Genomic DNA, 24,038 nt, shown 5'->3' with positions numbered 1-24,038 from the left:
GAAGAGGACATATTGGAGGGATGTGATGATGTGATAGAAACAAAGTTGACAAAGAACCAGATATTTGAAGGGATTTGAGGATAACATGGAGTTTATAGATTTGGGCAACTGGGAGAGTGGTGGATCCTTCAATATTAGAAAGATAGAAAGGTTTGGGAGAAATTCAACTCTAGATTTGTTGGATTTGAGATATCTACCAGACTTCTTATGTGAGATGGCCAAAGGCAGTTGGATTTGTGACTACAATTCATCACATTACTGGGGTTTATAAAGATCTGGATATCATTTGCATTCAGGTGATCACTGAACCCATGAGAGCTGGTGAGATCACCCAAGGAAATGATACAGAGCAAAAAGAGAGGGTATAGCTGAAGTCCAGAAGGACAGAACTGTCTGCAATTACCCTAACCAATGACAGCATTTTAATAGAATTTGCCATATAGGACAATCTTAATTTCCAAGTTCATGGAATGAAAAAATTTCAAAATATAGATATCGAGCAAAACAGGATGAAGTGGGTACAGGATGAAATGCCTGTCATCCCCACTATCATTTCTATGAAAGGACAGTCCTGGAGGAAGGATCCACTGGCCTGGAAGAAGTTTTCAATGAATCTATAGAAGACACATTTACACCCTAACATTCTCATTCAATTACAAAAGCAGTCATTTGGTGCTTCAGCTGTGTAATGAGCCACGGAATGTATAATAGAATAAAAATATAAAACCACGCTTCCTGTCCTTCATTATACAAGACGACCAAAATGACATCACTAGGTTAGAGACAAATTACAGAATGTGCAACTGTGACTGATCAGATGGATATGAGCTCAGAACACTGCAACACAAGGTGGGCACAAATAATCCATGTGAACACACCCAGGGTACTCTCCCCTGGGTGTGTTCACAAGGATGATTTGCACCCCAACTGTGGTTGATTGGTCTGATCAGCCACAGTTGGATAGTCTGGGATTAGTCTCAAACTTAATGACATCATTTTGGTACTCTTCAATAAGGAAGGACAAGAACCAACCACCAGCCCGCAGTTCTCTGCTACCCTTTGCAATTCTCTGTTGTTCTCTGAAGTTCTCTGCTGTCCTCTGGTGTCCTCTGCAGTTCTCCGCTGCTCTGTGCAGCCCTCCCTGCTCTCTGCTACTATCTACTGCCGTCTACAATTCTGTCCTGCCCTCTTGCTACCACCCGCTCTTCTCTGCTGCCCTCTGCTGTTCTGCTTTCCACATGGGGTATAGGGTTTCCTCAAAGACGACTAGTACCTTGGTATGAGAGCTGCCTAGCCCTTTTCAGGGTTACTTTCCACCTCTGATGTCTGCCTGAGCCACCAAACTCTCATTTGTGGCTCCAAGAAGTTGTAGAAGGCATAGTGGCCACTGTGACAAACAGTTTCAGCACTTGGGTTGAACCATGTTGAGGGTAACCAAGGGAATCTCAACATCTTTGGGGATTTGTGGAGGGTATCTATTCCAAGCTTATGAAGTTTACCACATGTGGAATGGATGGATGAGGACACTTTGTTCCCCCAGCCATGAAGACAGCTGAAGGAGACACTGGGGAGCACTTAGAGCTTGGTCAGGCATCTAAGAGGCTGGTCATCCACTGCATCTAGAGAAATTCCTAGGTGTCTTGACTCTTTCTTGCCACATGGGATCATGATGACTTTGGGAGACAGGGTGAAGCCGATGACTTTGTACAACTCTACTTAAGTTAAATCCAATTTATGCACTCATCAAAAATATGTCACCCCAAACACTTTACCATTCTTTCAAAGTCCTTGGAATACAAGCAAGTGATGAAGCACACTGGGAGCTTTAGTCACAATCCTGCACAGAGACACCCCAGGCCATAGGGTCCTTTCCCTACTGAAAGCAGTAATGGGATTCAGCAGCCCTCTGAGTGACTGAGCAGCCCCTTCAGGGATCATACTGTTCACCTCCTCATGTATGGAAGGGGCTAGAAAAGCACTAAAAGCTGTCTGCTTATCTAACCCTGGCCTGATGATCTCAGCAGACAGGGATCCCATGGTGTGGTTGAGACAGAAAAAAATCTAAAATATCTTCTTCAAAGAAGATTACACTAACCATCGGTGCATGAAACAGGCACACACTCATAGACAATACAAGATCCAATAGATCTATATGTTTTACCTCTATAAAGGTAAAGGAAATAGATTGTTCTGTGATAATCACAGGGGTATTTCTCTTTTAAACACTGCTAAATAGATTCTTGCCAGACTCCTTCTCAATAGGCTGATCCTTCACCTGGAAGATGGTCACCTACCTGAGAGCCAGTGTGGCTTCAGAAAGTGTGGAAGATCAGTCGACATGGTGCTTGCTGCCCAACATCTCCAGGGGTCTGTATACAACATTTGTGGATCTGACCAAGACCTGATACCATCAGGGTTTATGGAAAATGGTCAGATGAAAGAATATTAGAAATTGAGTCTAGAGTAGAGAAGGCAGGAGAATTTGTGACAATTATTTTTATGTGGTTTGATAGTTTGGCATGTGGAAGAGGGTTTGGCTATATTTGGACACAATGGACAAAACAGGAACAGTAAAAACGGGCATCCAGCAAAGAGGGCATGGGTATGAAGTCAAAACTAACCTCAAAAATTATTCCTTTCCTGTTGGTGTGTGTATTCCATCAGGATAAATAGTTGATTCCTCCTCACTAGAAAACCATAAGGCAAGGTGAGATAATCACTTGGTTGTATTGTAGAACTTCAATTTCTGTTACTGGTTAGGCTAAAGGAACATTGAGGTCTCCTTGAATTCTAACATTCTGTGACACCTTGGTATCCTAGGTCACCAACTTCTCAAACAACAAGATGGAACTGCTGAGTTCTTTTTCTTGTATTTGAAGGGGAGACTATAAAAAATTAGTCTCCTCCAGTGTTGAGTTACAAAAAGAAAATCCTCCCTGAATTCCCATCCCCTCTGGTTTCTAGAAAAAAAATGTTATTATGTAATTCTGATATAAATAAATAAATATATATATCACATTTTATCCTTAGGATTTCTTTTTCATCACATTCATCTTAGATCAATGCATACCATGGAAGCAATGTAAAGACAAACTGCCTTCTGTGGGGGCAGGGGGGAGAGGAAGCAAGATTAGGGGAAAAATTATAAAATTCAAAATAAATAAAATTTTTCTTAAAAAAAAAAAAAAAGAAAAATTCTCCTACCAGAAACCCATTGAATATGTGATCACCTGGTCCTGCAGGTCTCAGGTCATCAGGTTTCTATGTCCCCTATCTTCTCTATTGTTGAATTTCATGTTTCAATTGGACATGTTCTCTAATACAACCACCTTGTTTTCTTCAGAATATTCTACTACATTCCTTATTTCTCCCCTTCTGCTTTTCTTCTAATGTTAGTCCATTTCCATTTTTTTATCCCAGAAAAGGCACAGTAATCTGTGCACTTCTACTTTTCCAAAATTCACTTTTGTATCTCAGCACCATTCCCAGCTCAATACTGATGAATCATAATGGTGAACTAGTCAGCATTCCGGGCAAGAAAAGTTCTTACTCCAGTTTTTATGTACCTTTGAAACAAAGAGATGCAGAGATTAAGTTAAAGTTATTGGGAGAATAAATACTCAGAAATATCTAAGGTCTCTGATAGAGTATAAAGGGATCAAAAACAGGAGAGCATGTCTTCCCTTCAGATGAGAGTTAAAAGACCTTAACAGGCCCATCCTGAGATGCTTGGGGATCCAGAATACCAAGATGTCATAGAATATTAGAATATAGACAGAACTCACGTTTTTCTTTAGCCCAATCAATAACTAAAAATCCAGGTCTACAGTGCAAACAAGTGATTATCTCACCTTAGTTAAAATTTTCTGGTGAGGAGGAATCAACTATTCACCCTGATGGAGCCCATCTTCCTACAGGAAATAAATAATATGAGTTGCTTTTTTTAATTTTATAGCTTTGACTTTTTGCAGGTTGACCTTTCTTATTGTTCCTATTTTTGACCATTGGGCCCAAACACTGTCTTACCTCTTAGACATGCCAACCTTTCAAACCACATAAAAAATTGTCACATGCTCCTGGCTTCACCACTCTAGACTCAATGCCTGAGATTCTTTCACCTGACTCTTCAATGGCATATCCTCATGGAACTCTTTCCATTTTCTTCCACTACAGAGTCTTCAGTTTCTCAATATCCTTTCTAAATATTCTTTAAAACTCTACCCAAATATATACTATTGACCTAAATAGCAGAGGGGGAAAGGAGGGGAATACACATTTCTAAAATGTGATAGACACTGAACTTTCAATATAAAATATGTGAAATTGGTACTTTCCTGATCCTCACTTTATAGTTGAGAATACTAAGATAAACAGCATTTAGGTTACTTCCTTAGGGTCCCTCAGTATCTCAATCTGAACTCAGGTGGTCTAACTACAAACCCATTGCTCTATCCCCTATACTCCTGAGTATCCAGAACTGTTTACTCCAGAGATTATGTTCTTAAGGCAAGCCCCCATTGATACCATTAACTTTTGGGGTTGTTATGTGTTGTTGACTCAAACTGAGATTCTAGGCCCCTAAACAATAGACATCTTCATCAAAATGATTGCCATCCATCATGGATAGACTCCTCATATGAACTAGTTCTGAAAACCAGGGTTTCTTGAGCTTCTTCCTCACTCAGAGGTATTCTCTCTCAAGTATGTATGTCATCCTATCTTTCCCTAACAAAGTTACCAAAAAATCAAGGGCTCTTCAAACTAGGGAACTGGTTCCTTCTCTCCCTTAACGTATTCTCTTCAGGGATCGATGCACTCTCCTTGGCAGCCTTAGCCTTAAATTCCATGACTCTGAATGGGAAAGATGAGAAAATAATAAGTTTTAGGTATGTTGAACTATATAAATTCAACCTCACCAAAGGTTGAAAATAAGAAATAATAAGAAATCCTAGCCAGTGGATAGGACTTTGTATTGTTGAAACGAGGTATGTCAATCCCAGTTAATCATCAGACAATATTGCTGTTATTGTGGACAGTGGTCTCCTGGTTCCACCCATTCAAATTTGTTTCAGTTTCAGTTGCTCTAGGTTTTCCTGGAATCATCTTCCTGGAATCAGCCACGCCACAATCGATGCACATGCCCACGTTTTCCGTGTAAGGAATCAGGTCAATATTGTACACAGCGTGTGTGATGATCAGCTATGATAAACTCAGGCATGAGTCACCTCAGGAACAGGAATGCAACAAAGTGATCAAAGTCAGTTCCAAATGGCTTGTGATGGAAACGCCATCCACATCTAGAGACAGAGTCTGTATGTAGATCAATACATACAATCTTAACAGTTTAAAACTTCTTTTATGTTTTCTTTTTTTTTTTACTCTCATGTTATTTTCCTTACTGTTTTGATTCTTCTCTCACAATAGAACTTTTTTGGAAATAAAGTTAATATAGTTATATATGTCTAAATTACATTGTTTTCTGTAAACAGGAGGGATGAAGAAAATGCGGGACCCAAAAATGTTACAAATATTAATATTAAAATTTTTCTTTATACGTAATTAGAAAAAATAAATGAAAGTTATAAATTATTTCTACATATAATTGGAAAACAAACGAATGAACAAATATGCAAACAAGCAAAAAAATAACAGTATAAATGAATGTAGCCCATCTCTAAATCAGGGGCCTAGCAAAGGTGCTCATGCTACTTACTATATTTGAACTTGAGGCAGATTGAATACATTTGCTATAGCAGTCCATAGTTAGTGCCTGGAGAAGATAAAGTGGGAAAGGTAATTGGAGGAAAGAGGGTTCTCTGAACAGTCGCCTATTGTTAGGCAGTAAAATTTACTGTCCTCCAGTAAAAATTAGTGTCCTCCAGTGTTGAGGTTTCAAAAGAAAATCCTCCTCTTAGCAAATCATTGGAAATGTGATCAGTTGGTCTTTCAGTTCTCAGGTCATCAGGTCTTTATGTCCCTTCTCTTCCCCACTGTTCCCTTACATATCTTTCAATCTGAGGCTCTCCCGTCATCTCTAATACACCCACTCTGGTTCCTTTACCTCATTAAACTACACTCCTTATTTCTCCAGTTATGCCTTTTTTCTAATGCTGACCTATCGCCAATATTTTCTCCCAGACAAAGCACAATAATTTCCCCATTTCTACTTTTCCACAGCTCACTTTTGTGCCTCAGCACAGTTTCCAGCTTAATACTGACTAATCATAAGGTGGATTGGTGGGAATCTCTCCAGCTTTTCCAGAAATCATGTTCTGAATGTCATTTGTTAAAGCATATTCTTTTCTTGCATTCATATACCACAATTAAGTCAGTCATTCCTGAAATGATGGACATGCACTCAATTTCCAAAACTTATCCAACACTTAAAAAACTGCTAGAAATATTTTTGTACAAATAGGTTCTTTTTCTTTTTCTTTTTTTAACATCTCTAGTGGATAATTACTTAGCAGTGTTCATCTGTCCTCTGTCATTTGGCCCTTGTTTTTTATTCAGCCCTTCTACTCTCTTTCCATCTATTTTATCCAATAACCCAATTTCAAATCTATCCAAATCTCTACTGTTAGTTAAAAAAAAATAATGCTCTTTCATTCCTTGCTTTTCTCTCTCAAATGGCCTCCTCAGGACAAGTGTCATCTCACTCCTGATCACCAAGGTTGAGCAAGGGGGGATTGACATGTACTCGCAGACTCTTACGTGGAAAGGTTCACTCTTCATCTCAGGGAATCCTTGAGGCTGATGAATATAACAAATACAAAGCATGAATGACTGAGAGTAAAGAACTCTGATGCAGACTAGCTGCTGAATGAAGGTTGAAGAAAGAGGACAACACTGCACACAGCAATAGCATCTTTGTGTGATGATCAACATCTTCTCAGGAAGGCAGAAGTCAAAATAAATTCAAAAAGAACCTGTAATGAAAAATGTCATACACATCCAAGAAAAACGGAATCTACACAGAGACATCAAACTCCTCTTATCATCAAAATGTAAAACGTTTTTGATGTTTTATGTTTTTTTTCCCTCTTATGGCATTATTTTCCCTTTGGCTCTGATTCTTCTTTCACAACATAATCTATTTTGATAGCACATTCATGTGAAACTTATGCCGCTTGCTATTAAGTTGAGGTGAGAGGGTAGGCAGGGAGGATGAATAAAATAAAAAATAAAAACTTCATCTTAGCAAAATAAATATTTAATTTTTTCATTTCTTGAAATTCAGAAAAAAATTCTTAAAATATAAAAGGTGAAAATTGTCTCTTCATATAACTGGAAAAGCAAAGAAACAAACAAACAAGCAAGTAAACCAAAAAAAGAAATGTATTAGTAAGGTAGCCCTCCCTAAAACAGGGTCCCCAGCAAAGATGTTTTAAGTCACAGCATTTGAACTGAAGGTAGGGAGAAAAACAATTAACTACAACAGTTCATAGTTTGTTGAACTGGAGAAGAAAAGTAATTGGAAGAAAGAATGTACACTGAAAAGTCATACTTTGGGGCTATAAAAATTGTCTCTTCCAGTGAAGGGGAAAATCTCTGCCTCCATCTGGACCTTTGAAACAAAGAAGAGTAGCAGAGAATAAAGTAAAGGGATTAGAATAAAACCTCAAAAGTTTCTAAAGTCTCTAATATGTTATATTGCATTCAAATAGGAGAGAAGTTCTCCCCTTCAGATCCTAGCAAAAAACCTCAATAGCTTCATCTTACTCGAGAAGGGTCATGACCTAGGCTGCCAAGATATCATAGAATATTAGAACTCAACAAGACCTGTGTTCCTTTAGCCCAACCAGTACAGAAAATGAAGGCTTACAATACAACCAAGTGGTTCTCTCACCTTAGCTTGAGGTTTTGCAGTGAGAATGAATCAACTCTATATCCTGAGGGAGTCAATCCTCCTAAAGGAAATGAATAAATTTGTGGTTGGCTTTGACTTCCTACCCTCTTATTCTTTGCAGGGTGTCCATTTGTATTGTTCCTATTTTGTCCATTAGGTCCAAATACTGCCAAACCCTCTTCCACATAAAAGTAACTGTCACATATTCTCCTGCCTTCTCCACTCTAGATTCAATATCTAATGTTCTTTCATCTGACCATGAAATGGTCCCTCCTCATGGACTGCTTTGATCTTTTCTTTGACCTCACACTTACATACTCATGGACCTCTTTCCATTTTCCTCCACTAGAGAGTCTTCAGCTTCTCAACATCCTTTGTAAACATTCTTCTTAAAACTCATCTCAATTATGTACCAGGGCTCTAAACAGAAGGGGGCAAAGGAGATGGAAGGGAATAAGCAGTTCCATAGCTCCTATAGGACAACCCCTGAATGTTCAACATTAGATTCTCAATAAATATGTGAAATTTGTGCTTTGATTAAGCTCCTCAACTTACAATTGTGCTTTGATGATCTTCATCTTACAGTTGAGAATACAAACAGCATTTAGGTCACTTCCTGAGGGTCACTCAGTGTCTGAATCTGGAGTGTTCTAACTCCAAACCCATTGCTCTATCCACTGCTCCTGAGCATCCACAACAGCTTATTTCAGAAATTATGCTCCTAAAACAAGCCCCCATTAATACCATTAATGTCTGGGATAGTCATACCTTTTTGACTCAGACTGAGCTTTTAGGCCTAACCACAGACATCTTCATCAGAATGATTGCTATCCATCATGAATAGGCTCCTCAAATGAACTTGCCCTGAAAACCAGGACTTCTTAGGCTTCTTCTCTACTCAGAGGTAATCTTTCTCAAGTCTCTGTCTCTTTTGATCATTCCCTAGAAAAGCTACCAACAAAACAGTCTCTTCAAACTAGAGGCCTTGTTCCTTCTCTCCCTTAAGTCCCACTCCTCATGGATCAATTCTCTCTCCTAGGTAGCTTTGGCCTTAAATTTCATGACTCTGCTCTGGAACTCATTTCTTTTCTTCATTTATTATCACTGGCAAACTGGATACCACTAGACAGCACTGGATCAGGGGATAAGGAGAAAAACTATAAGTCCATCTGATCAACCACTTTGTTAGAAAAGGAAACGGTATCTGATTAGGTCATACAGGATTCAGAAACAAATCTTTCCATTCTGAAGCTATGACCTTTGCTGATTACACATTAAAATGGCACCAAACCCTGTGCTATTGAATCGAAAAGGACTTTGAGACTGAGCTGAATGAGAAAGATGGGAAAATAGTAAGTTTGGGGATGAAGATAAGTGGTATGAAGGAAGTGGGAGATAAGACTAGACTGAAGGGGCTTATGTCAATTCAACCTCACCATGGGTTAAAAATAAGAAACCCTGACCAGCAGATTAGACATTGTATTATTGAAACTAAATATGTCCATCCCAGTTAATCATCAGACAATATTGTTATTACTGTGGACAGTGTTCTCTTGTTTCTACTCACTCATATTTGTATCGGTTTAAGTCTTTCCAGGTTTCTCTGAAATCATCTTCTGCATATTCTTTCTTCTAGAATAACATTCTCTTGAATTCATACTCTCTTGCATTCACATTCATACTCTCTTGCATTCAAAGACCATGATTTCTTCAGCCTTGCACAATTAAGTGATATACCTGCAACAACCAATCTAAGTCACCACTACAAGAATTGCTACAAATGTTGTTGTACAAATAAGTTTATTTCCTTTTTAAACACAATCTCTATTTGATTCTGCCCTGTAGTGGTCACCTATCCTCTGTAACACTGCCTTATTTTTCAGCACTTCTACTCTCTTCATATTTATTTTTTGGAATAACCTTGTTTCAAATCTTCTCACATCTCACTTTTTTATCCAAGAAAAATAACACACTGTCCTACCTGGCATTACCCTCTCAAATGGCATCCTCAGGGTAACTTTCATCTCCCTCTTGATCAACAAGGGTGTCCAATCAGGGACTGACTTATACTCCCAGCCTGCTAGGTGCAAAGGTTCACACTTCTCAGTGAATCTGAGAGGCTGAAAAAATTAGCAAATACAATGTACAAATGATGGAGAGAAAAGGACTCTGATGCATACAACAATCAGGACAACATGGTACACAGCAATACCAACATGGCACGATGATCATCTATGACAAACTTTAACTCTTCTCAGGAATGCAGGGATCAAAGACAATTCTAAAAGACTTGTGACAGAAAATGCCATCCAGAGAAAGGTGAAGTCTGGATGCGCATCAAGTACATTATATTCACATTTTAAATCTTGTTTTATGTTTTATGTTTTTTCTTCTCAACATGTTTTACCTTTTGTTCTTATTCATCTCTCAAAACATAACTTTTGTGGAAATAGCTTTAACATAGTTATACATATATAACCTAAATTACTTGTTGTAAAGGGGAGGTGAGAAGGAAGGGAGGATGGGAGAAAAAAATGAATATTAAAATTCATGTGAAAACATGCTCACATAGGGCTTTTCTTTATCCTCTTAAAACTCTATCCTACACTGCCTCAGGAAATATTTTGGAGTTTCTTTGTAAAGTTTTGTATTTACAGATTTGTGAGAATGATTTTTTCAGTAGAATGTAAGATCCATTAGAAATCATATTCCTTTATGTGAACCACCCCAGCATAATTACCTGTGACTGAGAATTACAACTTACTATGTAAATTTTTGTTGAATTATTAAAGTATTCTTTCCTCCAATGAACTAACACATTAGCATTAAATTTTCTTTCATTTTCTTGCCTTTATTTTTTTATAATGGGGTAAAGAGAGTTGACCTTTTTAACTGCCTAATGAGAGTTGATTTGATCATTTAAATCTTTCTTCTACCCATTTTTAAGTCATGTAGTCCTACTGATCAGAAGGGAATTGAACTGAACTGAAGCATTTCCAAGACAACCATCACAGCATTCCTGGAAACTGATCTTCTTTGTTGCCCCCATCGAGTGGCACCATTTTTGAAATTTCCAATAAGAACTCTATGTCTCTTTTTTAGAAAGGTTTTATTTATTTTGAGTATTTTGAGTTTTACAATTCCCCCCACCAATCTTGTTCCCCCACCCACCACAAAAGGCAGTTTGTTAGTCTTTACGGCACTCCCATAGGATGCATTGATATAAGCTGAATGTGATGAGAGAGAAATCATATCCTTAAGAAATAAACATATAGTATGAAAAAAGAACTAAGATATGAAAATTATGCTATATGAGATGGCTTTCCTTCAAAATGGCAAGAGTAGGCTTCCATTCCAAACTGTTGTTTTATACTTCAACAGTCCAATATTAGTACTCTTGTGCAGATGTATAAATGCAAAATGTATGAGCAAGCTTTCTTTTACCTTTCATGCTTTGTATTGCTTAGAAACTGAAAATCCAGCCCCTTCAAATACTTCTATGGTTAAGGTTTTAAATATTTAGCTGACTGACACAATCATTTGCATCTGCTGCCCTTCACTATTAGGACTTTCACATGTGGCAGAATGACTGAATCCAATAAAAGAACAGTTCGGGATGAGGGATTCTCAGGGATTCTGAAGCTGAATAGGCAAGAATGACTCGGTTATAGCCTTGGAGTTGGTAAGAAGCAGAGACTGTAGCCAGTACAACTTAAATCACGATGAGTGATTCCTTTACAAAGTAGCCGTGTTCTGTTTGAAGATGAGTTTCAGAGCAAAATAACTCAGTCATTGAGCCATTCCAGACCAGGCTTACATAGTACTAATCATTCCAGTTTAGCCCTTCACCCAAGGCCAGATTTCAAGTTTTGTAACTTTTTCCCATTTCTTCTGGTTCTTGATTTTAATCTGAACATAGCACTTATGAATAATTTTTTTATGCCTGCCACTGAGACTCCAAAGCGGCCACAGGTGCAGGAGGCAGATGGCTAGGACCCAGAGGGATGCCTCCTCTCCCCTCCTTTCTCAAGCTAAACTTCCAAGCATTCCAAGCATTACTAAAAAGAGAGCAACTAAGATGGGTTGGACACATTGTTAGATTCCTGGACACCCTGAAATTCTCTCTTAAAAATATTAGAATAGGGGCGGCTAGGTGGCATAGTGGATAAAGCAACAGCCTTGGAGTCAGGAGTACCTGGGTTCAAACCTGGTCTCAGTCACTTAATAATGACCTAGCTGTGTGGCCTTGGGCAAGCCACTTAACCCCATTTGCCTTGCAAAAACCTAAAAAAAAAAAAAGAATATTGGAATAGAGTGTACATCATGGGAAAGACTGTCACAGGACTGCCCAGCCTGGTATGCCCTCATCAGAGAGGCTGCTGTGCTCTATGAGGAGGGCAGACTGGTGGCAACTCAAAGGAAACATATGACATATATAAGTTTAGAGTAAACATCCAAGTTGTTTACATGGATTATTTTTGCCCAACCTGTGGTAGAGCATTCAGAGCTCCTACTGACCTGATCACCAGTCAGACACACTGTCATTTGTCTCCAACATAGTGATGGCATTTTAGGCTTCTTTGATAAAGAAGGACAAGAACCAACAAACTAACCAACCACCCTGAGCTGCCCTCTGAAATCCTGAAGTAGTCAATTAACTCTCACCGGCCCCTACTCACCTTCCTCTACAACCTTTACTTCATAGCCCACCTGCCTCATGCCAAACATCTGGAATGGAAAAATGGAGAAATCTTGAAGGTGGCCTAGTTCTACCAGAACTAAAATCATATGATAAAGCAACAGCCATCAAAGCTCTTTTGTACTGGCTAATAAATGGAGTGGTGGCTCCGTGGAATAGATTAGGTACAAAAGAAACACGAGTAAATGGCTCTACTAATCTGCTGTTTGATAAAACTGAAGACTTCCAGATTCTGGATTAATAACTCACTGTTTAGAAAAATATGCTGGGATAACTGGAAAATAGTAAGACATAAACTAAGCCTAGATGAACATCTCACACCCTATAACAAGATAAGGTCAAAATGGATACCAGATTTAGACATAAAAGGTGATGGCATAAGTAAGGTAGGAAAACAAGGAATAGTTTATCATGTGGCAAGAAATTCTCCAATGGATAAATGGTCAAAGCATCAAAAAAGGCAATTCTCAGATGAAGAAATTAATGCTTTAAATCATTATGGATTAGAGATATGCACATGAAAACAACTTTGAGATACCACCTCACACCTACCACATTGGCCAATATAAGTACAAAGGAAAATGATCGATGCATAAGCTATATTGGATTGCTTTCTTGTCAGGTCAGAGGTAGAGGGAGGAAGAAAAATGTGAAACTCAAAAGCTTGTAAAAATTATTGGTTAAACTATCTCTGTGTATAGTTAGAAAATGAATAAATTAAATATTTTTTAAATGCCTTAGAGAAGTCATTGGGGAAGAAAAAGAAACTATCACAAAACAAAATAAATAAAGCTTTTCTAAATCACTCACGCTTGAGTCATTTTTTTTGAAATCACCAAAGATCACTTGGTGATCAGATTTGGGATGGCCTTGGATAAGGACCAATGTGAGCTTGGAATGCTCTTCCACAAGTCAAGCACAAATAATCCATGTGAACATAGTTGTTTGGAGGGGACTTTGGGAGAGCTCAGGAGAGTCCCTGCCATCTTGTTTCTTCCCCTGTAGCCTTCAGGAAGAGAGTGGTAGTAGGACTCCAAGGAAGCTACCCACAACATGCACTGAGCACACTTTCTTCAACTCCTCTCAGACATGTTCCCTTTTCACTTAGAGCAGTTTTAAAATTAGACTAAGCCTTTTGGAACACTACTAATAAGTAGAACATAGAATATGGAAAAGGTACAAAATGTGAATTTCATGAACCTAACTTTAATAAGACTGGCAAGGCCATAGTCTTGACCAATTTATTACCTAAGTGATTTCCAAGTGTGGAAATCACCTAGTGCTTTTGAATAACATGCTTCCTTTATTTTTAAAAATACTCAGAATTTATTCAGATTAAAAAAAAAACCATGAATGGTCAGACTCTAGAGAAGCATGGAAAAAACTATAGGTCCTGATGCTGAGTGAAGGGAACAGAACCAAGAGAACATTGCACCCATTAACAACAAGACTGTGAGTTGATCAATTGTGATGGGTGCAGTTTCTTTCAGCAGTTCAGAGAGCTAGGACAACTCTGGAAAGCCTGTTAGGGACAATGCCATCCACCTTCAGATTAAAAAAAAAAAAAAGATCACCGATCTAAAAGAACACTATACTCACTTTTTAAAAATTTCTCTTATGTTTTTCCTTCCTATGTCCTGGTTTTCTTTCTTTTCCCTTAATTCTAATTCCTCATGTGCAAAATGACTAATACGTAAATGTGTTAAACATGCACATGTACAACATTCACTAGAGGGGGAGGGGAGGGGGAAGGGGGAAGAAAATTGTGTAACTTATTAACATGCAAGTGGATGAATGTTGAAAAACTTTCATAATGTGTAATTGGAAAAATAAAATATCAATTAAAAAAATAAGGGGGCTATCTGGGTTGCACATTGGATAGCATACTGGAGCTGGAGTCAGGAAGACTCATCTTCAATATATAGCCTCAAATATTTACTAGCTATGTGATCCTCATCTATAAAATGAAAAGGAAATGGCAAATCATTCTAGTATTTTGCCAAGAAAACCCTAAATGGGATCACAAAGAGTCAGACATGACTGAAAAAGGACTAAACAACCAAAGATTAATAATAGGACCACAGATTTAAGAACTGGAAGGAACTGAAAATATAAGGAAACTGAAACCTGGAAGGGACTTGTCATATATCAAACAATTAGCTATTAGAACCAGAAGGAAAACCCTGACCCACAGAGGCCATGCATAATGTTTGACTGGTTAGCTCAATGTGTAGAAGCACTACACCAATTGGGCCCGGTTCAGTGATTTAACTAAGGTCACTGGGGGCCTCAGGTGAGAAGATCTAGCCTCAAACACTAAAATTAAGTGTGTGGCACTGGAAAAGTTACTTTAACCTCCATTGGCTGCAGTATCCTCACAAGGATAGTAATAATCTCCTAGGCTTATTTTGTGAAGAAAAATGAGAAAATATTTGTGAAGCATTATAATTAAAATTCTTATTAGTAGTCTTCTATGTAAAGATGAAACTAGCAACTATTCACTGTCAGTTGGTTCTGTTCTGTAGGTCATTTTTCCAATATTAGTGATGGATTTGAATCTTCTTGTAAACAATGAGTAGAAATTTCTAGGATAGCTGTTTGGCATGAGGGACATTGCCATGAGACAGAGACCTATGAAGGTCAAATAAGTCATTGATATGATGTTGCCTATAACAAAGCTCAGCAGTTCATAAGAACACTGGATGAAAAGTCAGAGAAAAGAGGGTTCTACCCAGTTCTGCCACCTCCCTTGGTTTTGGTTTTCTCTTCTGTAAAGTCAGGAAACTAGAATGGATGATTCTCTCAAGGGTCCCTCTCATTCTAACATGCCATGAGCCTAGGCTCTGTAGAGCCCATGGAAGAAACAATGACTCTCACATGTTTGCTGCTAGCTGGGTCTATAGTGAGAAGTATAATGAAAATTGCTAGTCTTTGAGAGGGAGAGGGGACAAGGAGGGATCCCTTTGCCAGAAAATTCATCTGAATACTCTTGAAAGAATTCTAAGTAGCCAACTCCTTCTGCCTCTTGCTTTGGAAATAATCATCAAATGAATACCATTCTTCTGTTCATTGATACTCCTATAGATGATCACATACCAGCTTAGGACTCCTCAAACCAAAATTCCCTTCACTGGACAGCAATCCTTCTCTATACTTGGTCTCTTTATTGGAATGCAAGTTATTTGAGGACAGGGATGAGCTCAATTTTGTATTCCTAGAACTTAGTACACTGCACGTCACAGGAAGTGCTTAACAAAAACTTATGCATTTGTCATGGAAGAGAAGGTCTCTTGGATTTCAGGTGGAATTTAACCTGTTTTTTGTAATGGGCAAAGAGCAAAATAATAACATTTAAATAGTGGTTTATATGATCATTTTAAGCCTCAGAACCACCAGCTGAGTTACTGATTACAGGTATGTTTCTTCCTATTTTACAGATAAGGAAATTTAAGTCCAGAGTTACCAATTTTTCTAAGATCACATACCTAAACAAACCAGATCTTTTGGGTTCTAAGCCTACCATTTCACCTACCTAGAGGATGATGATGCTTTAAGGAAGCATGACCTTCAAATCGGCCTTTGGAAATTTCTTATTTAAATAGTTCTAGGGGGGCAGGGGGATAAGTCCTCTACAGAGAGTTGAGTTGAGTTTAGAAAATAGTGGATTTGATTTCACTTTACTCTCTCAGGTCCACTGTTTTCCAGCTCTCCTAAACTGAACAGATCTAGTCTCTTTTTAAAAATCTCTCTTAAGGAAAATGCCATCCACATCCAGAAAAGAAAGTATGGATTCTGAATGCAGAGCAAAGCAAACTATGTTCACTTTTCAAATATTTTGTCTTTTCTTTTTCTCGGAGTATCCCCCCCTTGGTGATAATTCCTCTTTGACTTCATGACTAATATATTAATATGCTAAAAATGATTGTACATATACAACCCATCCTCAGCTATCTTCATTATGTCCTTTGTCTAAAGGCTACTTCTCTATTGCCTATAAACATGTCCATGTCACATTGCTTCTGAAAAAACACTTCAAGCTTCCATCCTTGCTATTCTCCTAGCTGTCTCCTGATTTGGGTGGTATAACTCTGAGACCATCAACAATCAATGCTTCCACTTCCTGTCTTCTCACTCTCTTCTTAATTCTGCAGTCTGCCTTCCAATTTCTCAATTCAATAGAAACTGCTCTATTCGAAGTTACCAATGATGTATTTGCCATGATGGCCTTTTCACATCTCAACACTGTCAATCATTCTCTTCTCCCTGATTGACATCTTATTAATCTGACCACTCCTATTCAGTCTCCGCTGTTTGATCTACATTTAGGTCATAGCTGCTAATTGTGGTATCCCACAGGGCTCTTACCTGATCCTTCTTCACTATATACTATTTTCCTGGTGATCTCACAACCACAAGTGGATTCAGTCCTAAAGGGTCTGAAAACTCCTTATCTAAAACTACTGATCCAAGCCTCTCTGATGACTTCCAGTCTCTAACTTCCAGTTGCCTATTACTCATTTGGCATTGTATGTTCTATGGATATCTTAAATTGAACATCTCTAAAGCTAAACTTGTTATAATTTCCCACAAAACCTAACCCTCTATTACTTTTCTATTTCTTCCAAGAGCACCAGTCTGTGGCTCTCCATTTTGTGCTCACTGGGTGGCCAAGGCTCACACGTAGAGAAGTAAATGGCCAAAGGCACACAATCGGTGTGTTTAATGCACACCTGTGAATGGGGCAGACATGTAAGACACAAGGGTGGTTAAATCACATGTCGCAGACTCCAGGGCTGCCCCTATATTCTGGTGATGTCATCATGCCATTCTCTCCAGGCCTGTTCCCCACTGTTCCATGCCAGCATTTGGTCCCAAAAGGAATTGGGTCAAGTGATTCACAGTGCCCACCAGGCACATGAACCTAGCTGTCATACCCACTAGGCATTGCCCGCCATTGTTCCAGAATGGCCACTACCCAAAGTCCCTCCACTTTTCCCAGGGGACTGGGAATCACAATGTCCCCCAGAAATGACATATTGGGGTTCCTCTCTGTCTCTCGCCAGGGGAAGGGACTATCTCATTGCTTTTGCACCTTTTCTGGTATAGCTTTTATACAAAGGTAAACGAAGCCCTAGGCAAATGGCCCAGGGATGAAGGGACCCCCCCATGGCTTTCTGCCATCTGGAGACTTAACTTGACTGGAATGTGCTTTTGTTATTCAAGAGGAGAAGAGGGCTGGGGGCTTCCCCTCTGACCCAGGGGCATGAGAGTAGAAGACCCCTGGATTCTGGGACTCCTTGGGGAGGGGGTGTTTTATGACTTGGTGATGGAAAATAAGGAGAGGTCTCAAGTTTGAAGATCCTAGGAGCTCAACCAATACTGCCAGTTCATGGTTTCTTCACACCTCAAAGAATGCGAAATCTTACCATTTTCTCAGCAGCTGTCTCTTTCCATTTTCTTCAAGATGTCAAATCTGTAACTGAGTTCAATTACAAAGACCCAGGCATTCTCTGTCCTAGTAAGGGACAACAAGGCAGGCAGCTCTATCTTCCTGGCAGGGGATGGTGAAGACACAAGACAATAGGCCTGGAAGGGCTAGTTCAACTCTCATTGCATCCTCTCTCTTGCTTCCTCAGTGCCTCATCTGCTTATTGTCTGTGGGAGAGACAGGACACCTCCAACCTTGCTATAATTCCTGATATTTCTACAATTTCTGTTGCTCCCAGAGTTCCTCCTGCTGAGGATAACAAGCTAATGTTCTTGAAGATCTTGTAGCTATCCTAGTCATGAGCTGTCATCCTTAGCTTCTTTCCTAGGACTCTCTTCCTCCAGGCCCTAAACCATAGCTACAAAGGGAAATGGCAGAGGAAGGTTTCAGGATTAAAGAGTTGGTATTTAAAGATTGGTGAGGAATCCCTGTCTGGAGAGGAAATGCCCATTCCAGTCATGAAAATTCTGCATAGACTCAAAAAGAAATCTATGTAAACCACCTTTTGGGTACTAAGTCTCAAGTTCTTTTGCCTTTTAAAAGAGATATCAGGAAGGCTGGGAGAGCAAGAAGATGGACCTATCTCCCTACAGCACATCTGAGGACTCCAGCTCAAGTCAGGCAGGAGGCAGAGAGGAACTCTACCAGTTCATGCCTAAGCATCCTGGGGTTGGGAGTATCACAGTGGCGATTCCAGAGCAATGAGGAGAAAGGCCCAGCATACACAGCAAGCCAGATTGACATGCCAGGGAAACAGCATGCATGATACACAAGATTTGATGACGTGCTTCCAACTGAAGAAGAGGTTTTGAATACCATTAAGCTCCTTTCAAGTGGTAAAGCACCTGATACTGATTCTATTCCTGCTGAGATCTACAAGGCGGGGGGGATCATGGCTCATCCAAAAACTGACTGAAATATTCCACATTAAATGGCATGACATGAAGAGGTTATCCCCTAAGATACCTCAAGAATGCCTTCCTCATCCATCTCCATAAAGGTAAAGGGAATACATTATCCTGTGACAATCACAGGGCTATTTCTCTTTTAGTCATTGTTAGTAAGACTCTTGCCCAGTCCTTCTCAGTAGGCCAATTCTTCACCTGGAAGATGGTCACCTCCCTGAGAACCAGTGTGCCTTCAGTAAGGCTTGAAGAGCAGTCCATATGGTGTTTGCTGCCCAACAATACCATGAAAAACAGCAGGAATAAAACAGAAGTCTTCTGATCCCATGCCATCAGTCTGAGGTCTCTTCTCAGTCTAAACGACTAGGATTGTGCACAAGTTTATCAATAACCACACAGCTATCAGACATCAGTGGGTAGAAATCCAATCCATCTGTCTTCCTGACATTGAATCTAGCATTTATGTCCAATGCAGATTTTTGTCCATCTAAACTCAGCCAATGCATATTTAAAAGAACTATTTTTAATCTAAACAAGGAACACAATAAAATATAGATACCAATTACAAACTGGCTTGCTGTAATAACTTCAGACTAAAACTATTTGTATCAATTTTTCATCAGAAAAAACAAATTACAACAACAAAAAAGCAAGCATAAATGTGGTATAAAAGCAAGATAGTGATGATAGTAGTGAAGAAGAGATTGTTCATGATGATTGTTTTGAGCAATGGTCTCCATTCATTTAGGATGAATGGAGAAATGTTCTCTCCCCAATATCCCACTGTTAATGATCTCAAAGGAAAAGGTCCAAAAGCAGTGATTATTTATTTTTGACAATGCTTACCCTTTTTTTCATTAAAACCTTTCCTAAATAAGTTTCCAATATTCAACTAAAAATTGTAGAGTCTTATAGTAGGGTTGTATGGAAAGTCTCTTCTTGTTTAGAAGAAGTGAAAATCAGATTAAGACGAAAAATTGCTTTGCCCATAATTACTATAAAGCCTAGAGCAGAGTCTTTCAAATGTTTTTCTATCTCTGTGGTATCTAATGGCCTGTTCACAAGTAAGTTGATAAGAATAAGAAAATCTCTCTAGAGAACAAATAATGCATAAATGGAAGTCTACAATTGTCCATAGTCAACACCTGGGGTTTTATTTTTTTCCTGGCAAGAGGAAGGAGAAAAGACACATGGGTCTTTGATTTCTTTACTGATAAAGGTTCCATTGGGACTTTTCTTCTAACTCAAGCAAAGCAGCTATTCTCAAGTAAAAAACATTGTAAGGTAGGTAGAAGGAATAGTGAATAACATTCTGAACCTGGACTTGTCATTGCAATAAGCATTGATTAAGAAACTACTGTGCATGGGGGTGGCTAGGTGGCACAGTGGATAGAGCACCAGCCCTGGAGTCAGGAGTACCTGAGTTCAAATCCAGCCTCAGACACTTAATAATGACCTAGCTGTGTGGCCTTGGGCAAGCCACTTAACCCCATTGCCTTGCAAAAAAAAAACTTAAAAAAAGAAACTACTGTGCTTTGGCACTCTAAGAGCAGGGGAATGGAAGGAAGGGAAACAATTTTTCCCTTAAGGAACTCAAAGTTTAATGGCAGTGGCACAACCCAAACATTAAGAAGAAAACTGAGGAGAGGGGTGGCTAGGTGGCGCAGTGGATACAGCACTGGCCCTGGAGTCAGGGTACCTGGGTTCAAATCTGGTCTCAGACACTTAATAATTACCTAGCTGTGTGGCCCTGGGCAAGCCACTTAACCCCGTTTGCCTTGCAAAAACCTAAAAAAAAAAAAACTGAGGAGAAATCAGAGATAATATCATAAAAGAAGAACTACCTGAAAGAGACTCCAAACACTTCTTGTAAAAGTGGAATTTTCAGGAAGCCAGAGAAGGCAGGAATTCAAGCTTGAAAATGATAGTACTGCAGACATTATAAAGGCGTGAGGCAGGATCCAACAAGGTACCAATCAAAGTCCACTCCTTCTAAAGGAGTTTCCTTCAAGTTGCCTCGGGGGCCAGGGTGGGAGTGGGGGGAAGCAAAGTATTCAGATATATGATTTAAAGTCTCATTCTCACTTTCAGCCTCAGGTGGATAGTTGACAGGATTGAGTTTTTTCCAGTGTCTATACCAACTACATTTATTCCTTTCTCAGAGGCAAATATATAGTGTGTTAAACCCATAAACTGGAGAGAACTTGGTTAAGAACCAAATGGTCAGAATGGGGCTTAAAAAGTTTTAAATGAGGACAAATGACTCAAGGACATGGTCCCTCCTAGGTCAAATGAAATGGCCGGTCCAGGATCATCAGGGACCAAGACAGAAGGATGAAAGGCATTGGTTTCTCCAATAAAAAGGGAGTGTCCTTCAAAAACAATAGGCTACAATAGTCTCCCTAACAATCCCCACAACTGAGATGCTCTCTTGACTCTAGGGAAGGAGAGTAGGGAAGGCAGAAGAGTTTAAAACTGAGAGTGTAGGACCAGTATCAAATGGAGTAAACACATCTTGCTCATATATGAGCAAGGAGATATTTCTAACAGGAAACATGGCTATGCTAGCCCTCCCCAGAAGGCTGAGTGAATGGGATTGCAGGGAGAGTCCTTCATTCTTTCTTGGGGTGCTTTCTGGAACCAACTTTGAGTCTTCCCTTTCTCAACTAAGACAACCATGAGTTGATACAGATCCAGATACTCTGGTCTGTTTAAAAACAGGCTCTGCAAATGGGATCCTCCCCAGAGCTGGAACATTCTACCTTTAATCTAGAGTTTTCCACATTGCCAGGGCTTAAAACCATAGGTTCTATTCAAACAACTATCTTGCCCTTTTCTATTGTCCCAATAGAAACTGGGGAGCTGATGGAGTAAGGATGGATATATCTTAGATAGTTCAGTAGGTTAGGGATTCATTAAGGAGAAGGTTTTCAAAAGATTTAATTTTTTTCCTTCACTGATTCCAGTTCTGACCTCTATTCTTCTCTTGCCTCTGAATAGTACTTGCCATGGCTGTACCACTCCAAAGGCAGTTTCCTTATCCATCAGTTTATGCCTTAAATATTCTAACTTGGACTTATCAAAACTATCCCAACAGGGTCAGCCAAGTTTAAGGTCATCACTAGTTGAAACCACTCAATCCTGGCAGTATAAGGGATAATCAGAACCATATTTCTTATACATTTGAAAAACACATGTTCTTTTGGGGGCTTGCAAATAAGGAACTGTAGTAACTTCCCTGATTTCCAGCACTGATCGATTTTAAAGGTGTACATTCAAAGACAATATACCACTTAACTAACAATGACACACAATACAAGTTTTCCCTAAGAACTCTCTACAACACAAATATACAAATAACTAAATTCACACTGTACTAGCAATCCACTTAAATTATAAGAGTTAAAATTCCACAACTCTAACCAAGCATGCAAAGTTGTTAAAGTCAACCGATTTAACTGCACACAAAATAAAAAAACAAGAAAGCAATTCTTGCTCAAAAATTTACATCTGCAACAAATACAAACAAAAATGAAAATAATCACATGCAAAAACTTTGCCAATTCATGTGCCAGGCACCAGAAAGAAAAGAAAAAAATCAGCCTTACCCCCAGAGTGATCCTTGTCAAGAAGAAGGACTCTAAAAAGTTCCACACAATGAAAGCACTAGTCTCACTTCAGATACTGGGAAGCCCAATGCTCCCTCCTCCCTGTCATTCCCTTGCACCACTTCCACCAATTAATTTTAACAAGTTTTTACTGAGCCCTCTCTAACCTGAGAGTGGCAAAGCAGGCCAGAGACAGTGCCAGGAAGGAGGTAGCGATTTATTAATCGCTTTCATTATAAGGAACCCAATTTGCAAATGATGGGATTATAACATTCCTTGGACTCCACTTTGCTGTCATGGAACTAGACATTTTATACATGATCATAAGTGGGCAGATGGATCATAGAACAATCAGATTTAGACCTAATCTTCTCAGGAAAAGCCCACCAAGCAGGGTGATACAGTGATGACATCACTTGTGACTACTCAGGAGTCCTATGGCAAATGGCTGGATTGACTATATAGTTTTGGGGATTACAGAACAAGTTAAACTGATATATTTTATTAAACACAAGCAAGCACAATTCAGGGAAGGATTTTCCATGATTGACTGATGATTTCTATTCTATTCTATGCTTTCCCAGGTCCAGAGCCTGCTTGTGAATAGGACATCTAGAAATGAAATTATTATTATTATTAAATCCATAATATATTATTAATTCATAATTAATCAATATAAAAATCATAATGAGACTTGTTAAGACAATATCAATTCTAATCAAGGAAGGAATTTCATTTTGAATCAAGGTGGGGTCTAATGCGACTAAGGTAGCTCAAAGGTATATCACTTCAATACATATTATTCTAGATGTGATTTTATAATTTTCATAATCAATGGCCAGACAAATCATCAGATTAAAAAAACTTCTCTATTGGACAATGTTTTCCCATAAATTCCAATATGAGAAAAATGAAAAGCATAACAGTAACTTAAATAATTTTGCAGATTTAAAATATGAACAAAATTGTCAAGTGACATCAATTCAGTTGAATGAGCTTCTGAATTCTCTTACTTAGATAAAGGGCAGCTAGGTGAAGCCTTGGAGTCATGAGGCCAGGGGTTCAAATCCAGCCTCTGACATTCACTAGCTGAGTGACCTTAGGCAAGTCACTTAACTGATTGCTTTACATCCAGGACCATCTCCAGTTGTTTTATTCTATATCTGGCCACTGGACCCAGATGGCTCTGGAGGAAAAAGTGCGACTGGTAACTTAGCACAGCATCCACTCACTCAAATCCAGTTTACCTGCTTGCCTTGGCATCACCTCCCTGGTGTTGTGGTCTTCTTCAAAAATGAAGGACAAACATTATTACATGGATAAATCATTTCATCCATCTATTTGACAGTAAAGAGATTGCATTCAGAGTAGAATAATTATGATCCAATTACATTAAATTGCTAATTTCTAAATTCTGAAATTTCTAAACCTATCGACATTAAAGCATCAAATTTTTAGTCTATTTAACATGAAAATTTGATCTAAGGAT

At 38.9% G+C, this 24,038-nt stretch overlaps 1 long non-coding RNA gene across 5 annotated transcripts in view; it reads right to left on the bottom strand.

Moving 5' to 3' along the window:
- The window catches only part of LOC141489197 (uncharacterized), a 148,028-nt gene that overhangs the window by 97,571 nt on the left and 26,419 nt on the right, over positions 1–24,038 (bottom strand). The window contains exons 3-4 of one of the 5 annotated variants that reach the window (XR_012468936.1): positions 9,831–9,969; positions 2,622–9,586 (exon numbers count right to left, since the gene is read on the bottom strand). The exons of 2 other annotated variants lie outside the window; for them this stretch is intronic. This is a non-coding gene — a long non-coding RNA (uncharacterized LOC141489197). The remainder of the gene's footprint in view (positions 1–2,621; positions 9,587–9,830; positions 9,970–24,038) is intronic. 2 more of the 5 variants (XR_012468932.1, XR_012468933.1) reach the window with 2 other exon arrangements.

Source organism: Macrotis lagotis, chromosome 5, assembly GCF_037893015.1.
Source record: "Macrotis lagotis isolate mMagLag1 chromosome 5, bilby.v1.9.chrom.fasta, whole genome shotgun sequence".
NCBI lineage: Eukaryota > Metazoa > Chordata > Mammalia > Peramelemorphia > Peramelidae > Macrotis > Macrotis lagotis.
The sequence above is the reverse complement of the archived record's forward strand: the minus strand, read 5'-3'. Positions and strand labels throughout refer to the sequence as shown.